Genomic DNA, 6,084 nt, shown 5'->3' with positions numbered 1-6,084 from the left:
ATATATATATATATATATATATATATATATATATATATATATATATATATATATATATATATATATATATATATATATATATATATATAATATTTTTTTGTTGGGGATCACTGTAAGATTTAAATTTCTTAATGCGCAAGTTTGTACAAACTACTTTGCCGCAAACCACAAAACGTGCAAAACCATCATTTAAATAGGGCGTCTCCAACAGTTTTGCACCTGCAACCAGTTACGCAATCACTCTTGTTAAATCACCCGCAAACCATGGTTCAGCCCCTCGCGCAAAATTCCAGTTTGCGAGCGCAAATTACTGCACGCAAAATTGGATCTTGATAAATCCGGCCCTTAGTCTCCTTGGTCAGTTTGCTCCTGGCTCTCCCAGGGCTCTCCTTAGTAAGATACAGTTTCCTGTGATGTGAAATTAACAATCTTTTTTTTGTTATTTGTACTAAATGTCTCGGTCTAAACAAACATGTCTTCACAAAAATAGATTCTTATTTAGGACCGGTACACAAAGCTCTGAATACAGTTCAGTCTGTGCAGACAAAGCGGGCCTATAACCGAACGATCAGTCCTGAGCTTTGCGAGGAACTGCTCGATGTTTCCTTTAGGTAAAGTGTGTTTGTGTGTCTGATGGGACACGTAATATGCTGTCTGTATTTTGGAAGCAGATTTGAGAAGTTTGTGCTGCTGAAACATCCAAAAAAGAGAGTCTAATGGGTTTAAACACACGTCAGAACAAACATGATTGCGTTTAGTTAATGCAAAAGCTTACAATCTTTAAAAGATGGTGCCTGTCAACCCTGTAATGCCAAATGTATCATATTTGATACATAAAGTTTCTGAAATGTTTTGCATCTGACACCTTTTGCATAATTTAATGGTAAAAGCTTTGCTCAAAATCCTATTGTACACAATCAGATATACCTGATAACAGAGGGCAGAAGACTACACAAAAAATAATCTTGACTTACCGCATAGTAATAAATTATTAATATCAAAAATGTATTTCTGTTTTTTCTTTTTACATATTTTGTTAAAAGGCCAAATAAGGACTTCAAACCAAAAAAAAAGTAATTTTCTGTTTTGTTTTATTCTTGGATCGGGCTTTAAAGGGTTAAGGTAGTTTTTACAGCAAAATGGAGTCCAAACTTGTACTAGCAAGGTATATATATATATATATATATATATATATATATATATATATATATATATATATATATATATATATATATATATAAAAAATTGTCAATTAAAGTTTTGGCAGCCCTGCTGACCTGTTCTGAGATCTGTTTTGAAGTTCCTCTCTCCTCCGCAAACCAACAGACTGCAGTTGGAAGCACTTAATGGTTCGCAACAGACCTGCATTCCTGAGCATACATGTGACAAAACCTCTGCTTTACTAACTAGAGTATTAAAATTATTAGATTTCTCTAATTCAAGCTTATTCTCAGCTAAAAGCCCACTGATATACCTTCAGCTAGTTTCCCTCCATCTGCTTTTACAGAAAACTTACAGTTCAGACTTAAAGGTTGGTGGAAGGAAACGGCAACAAAAACCGTCACTGCTGGCCACACAAGATGGAATCCACAGTCGGGTCAGAACACAGCAGCTGGCATTTCAAGAGAAACTGAAGGGAGCAGCAGTCAGGACTCTCATGTCTGTCCCGCTGATTTGCTTCAGTCCACCGTCAGATGTGGAGACGCGTCCTACAATAATAAAAAAAAATAAAGCGTCACACATGATTTTTTTCAAGGTGCACTGAAGCTGTTTCCTGTGTGTCTCAGTCTTTCGTCCTGTGCTGGCTCTCTTCAGACGTTAAAGGAAAGTGCCTGAAGCCTCCTCTTCCTCATGTGCTCATTGATTTTTCAGTGTAAAAACTGTATGACAGAAAAAAAAAAAAGCAAAGGTGCAATTCATCGGTTTGTCTTTTTATACATAACTTACATTTATACCAGTGTAAAAAAAAAATGGAATATATATGAATATATACTGTTTATGTATCAGGTCAGCGATGTACATTTTTCAGTTTTATTTTTTTATTGTTTCTAAAATGATGGATGTCAAAGATACAAACAAAAAGACTTAAATCTGAAAAATAAAAGAAAACACTTAAATATGACAGAGTTTGTGTATTTCATTTACTAACATTGACAGACTTGTGGTGTTCAGAGGAAACGGTCACCCAGCTCTGCGACAGATATTCAAACTAATACACTGCCTGGCCAACAAAAAAAAAGGCGCCACCTGGATTCAACTAAGCAAATAGGTACGAGCCTCCTATTGGATAATTACTGCATGGGCGATTATCTTTCAGCTGGCAACAAGTTATTTAACCCCAACTGGTGCGATGACTTCTCATTTCCTAAACAACCATGTCGAAAGACACATCCCGAGGTTGTGGAAAAGATGCTAGTCTGTTTGAGAAGGGTCAAATTATTGGCATGCATTGTGAGAGACCGAGCCAGCCAAGCATGAGGACACAGTGGTGATTGTCAAGAAAACTGGGTTTTATTTCCAATAAAACCAATAATCCAAACAAAAAAATCAGGGCCCTTAAAAGAGGTCAAATGAAGAGATTAACTAAGGGCAAAAAAATATCAAGTTCAAACATTTGAAACCTCAAACTAACTGAACAAAAAAAAACTGACCTGACATACAGCAAACAAAGGGGACTTAAATACTGGCTGATCAGACCAGACTGACACACTGAGGAAGAGGTAGGGAGAACATCTACACCAATTTAACAAAAATAACTAAACAGTTAGCTTAAGGATTAAACTTAAATGAAAATTATTAAATTAACAAAATGAGCAAATCAAAAAAGTAAGAAGAAGAAATTATGCAACATATTTAACATGTTGAGTCCATGATCTTCCCCCTTAGTGGAACTCCAGATGGTACCACCCAATCAGTCCATGATCATGTCAGCCACAGTCTCCCAGTTGACAGCACTCCCACAACACCAGAAAAGAAAGCACTAAATATATTAAGCATTTGACAAAATTATATATACAAAAGTCAACCAAATGTGCACACTACAATCGGAACTAATGTCTTCAATATTGTCAGAATAGAAAATACATTTATGCTACTGTGTATTAAAACTTATGAAAAAGTGGTTGTGTGTGGGGTTACTGACCATGTGACCATCACACCATCAAGCAGAGAAAACATCTAAAGAGATTCCAGAAACCACTAAAATTGGGTTAAGAACCGTCCAACGTGTTATTAAAAACTGGAAGGATAGTGGGGACCCATCATCTTCAAGGAAGAAATGTGGCCGGAAAAAAATCCTGAATGATTGTGATCGGCGATCACTTAAACATGTGGTGAGATCAAATCGAAGAAAAACAACAGTAGAACTCAGGGCTATGTTTAATACTGAAAGTAAGAGCATTTCCACACGCACAATGCGAAGGGACCTCAAGGGATTGGGACTGAACATCTGTGTAGCCATAAGGAAACTACTAATCAGTGAGGCTAACCGGAAAAAAAGGCTTCAATTTGCTAGGGAGCATAAAGATTGGACTGTGGAGCAATGGAAGAAGGTCATGTGGTCTGATGAGTCCAGATTTACCCTGTTCCAGAGTGATGGGCGAATCAGGGTAAGAAGAGAGGCAGGTGAAGTGATGCACCCACCATGCCTAGTGCCTACTGTACAAGCCTGTGGGGGCGGTGTTATGATCTGGGGTTGCTGCAGTTGGTCAGGTCTAGGTTCAGAAACAGTATGTGCTCAAAGAATGAGGTCAACTGACTACCTGAATATACTGAATGACCAGGTTATTCCATCAATGGACTTTTTCTTCCCTGATGGCACAGGGGTATTCCAAGATCACAATGCCAGGATTCATCGGGCTCAAATGGTGAAAGACTGGTTCAGGGAGCATGACACATCATTTTCACACATGGATTGGCCACCACAGAGTCCAGACCTCAACCCCATTGAGAATCTTTGGGATGTGCTAGAGAGGGCTTTGCGCAGTGATCAGACTCTACCATCATCAATGCAAGATCTTGGTGAAATATTAATGCAACACTGGATGGAAATAAAGCTTTTGACATTGCAGAAGCCTATCGAAACAATGCCACAGAGAATGCGTGCCGTAATCAAAGCTAAAGGCGGTCCAACAAAGTATTAGAGTGAATGACCTTTTTTTTGGTGGCGACTTTTTTTTGGCCAGTCAGTGTATCTGACCTGAAAATGCTGATAGGACATCACTTGACATCTCCACAGAAAACACCCTCACTGCAGTGTTGCTGGAGAAGCCTGGGAAGATTGGAGACATGGTGCATGTCTTCAGGACTGTCCTCTAATCCAAGGCTACTGGGAAAAAATAAAATAATCAACAAACGGATGTTCCCCTTAAATACACAAATAAATTGATTGATTGATTCTACTGATCTACCTCACTCACTCAGATCAGCAGGCAAAAATGGGATGCCGATTTTAGCATTTCTTCATGTTAATTAATTAGTGTGTCTCTTTCGATTTAAAAGAAAGTCCCTCTGGCTGGTCTTTAAAAGCTTACCAAATAAACTGCCTGTGCACATTCTTAGTCATCTGGGTCATAACAAGCACCAAACAGGCTTAAGTTGGAAGACAACTGCACATTTTTGAAGACATTTCGACTCCTATCCAGGAGTCTTGTCAGTTCTGTTGGATTGAACCAAAATAACAGAGGTATCAAGTAACGAAGTACAAATACTTCGTTACCGTACTTAAGTACAATTTTTAGGTATTTATACTTTACTCAATTACTTATTTTTCTTCCTACTTCTGACTTCTACTCATTACATTTTCACGCAAGTATCTGTACTTTCTATTTCTTGCATTTTTAAAACAAACGTAACTCGTTACTCTTGGTTTCGGTTTAATGTTTATAAATATTTATTTCACTGCATGTGCTCCATCCAATGCAGATCACTGGCTCCATCCACATCTAGTGAAAACTAGTGGAATTGGATGAGTCATATAATGCAAGCACTCATTGGTTAGCTAAAGGAAATCGTCAGAAGCCAGCAGGTGTTCTTGAAACTGCAAACGTGAATTGTCCATGCCATGCAACAATGTTGGATTCATAAAAAGATGTTGAAATGTCTGAAAGGTCGGACACAGGCCAGGGCGTATCGGGAGATGGAGACGGTGACCAACAAGACCTCCCTTATCCTTGGCCCTATCTCAAAGAGATTTTCAAAACAGTCGAAAAATTAAGCTTTCAATTCATATAGTGGCATCTGGTTGTTTTTATTTAAAGGTTACTTTATACTTTTATACTTTTAGTAGTTTTTGGAGCACTTACTTTTTTTTTTTTACTTGAGTAAAGAGGTCAAGTTGATTCTTCAACTTTTACCAGAGTGTTTTTAAACTGCAGTATCTATACTTCTACTTAACTAACAAATGTGTGAACTTTTGACACCACTGGAGCAGATGGGAGGAAGTCTGCACTGCTGATATCTGTTCTGTTATCACAGCACAAGTTATTGATTTGTCTGGTTGGAACTCATAAAATGCACACTTTTTTAAAACTTTGACACTGATCTGTTAATGTAGATCAATATAGGACATATAAGTAGAGGACTGTTTTCTGTAAACTGTTGAAGTAATCTGATGATTTATCACTTTACAATCCTCATGATATTAGTTATTATGTTTATACATTTTTATGATCTTCATTTAGCAATATCTGGCTATAATCTTCCCCAAAACAGCTTTTGTTCTTGGAGAAAAATAGTTTATTGCAGGCAATCTTAAGTTTATATTAATTCAGCTAAATCTATAGATACAAACTGATGGAAATAGATTGTTGTGGCCCAGCTTTGATGACACAAAAAAAGTGGAAATCCACAAAGGCCACAGATGCACCATGGACTAATTTTACGCAGACATAGAAAAAATGTTCCAAGTAAACTTCTTTAGTTTTCTTAGGTTATTTTCTCCACAGGCAAGCAAACTGAAAAAGAAAAACATTTCCTCCATGTTTCTCTTGCACTGGTTAAAAAAAAAAACCCTACGCCCACCCAGATGCATGCAAGTCCTGCCATTGATGGCCTGTTTATAAAAATAATTCACCTAAATTAATC

The sequence above is a fragment of the Cyprinodon tularosa genome, unplaced genomic scaffold, assembly GCF_016077235.1.
Source record: "Cyprinodon tularosa strain WSP-4 unplaced genomic scaffold, ASM1607723v1 ctg25, whole genome shotgun sequence".
Lineage (NCBI taxonomy): Eukaryota > Metazoa > Chordata > Actinopteri > Cyprinodontiformes > Cyprinodontidae > Cyprinodon > Cyprinodon tularosa.
Note: the sequence above shows the minus strand (reverse complement) of the source record.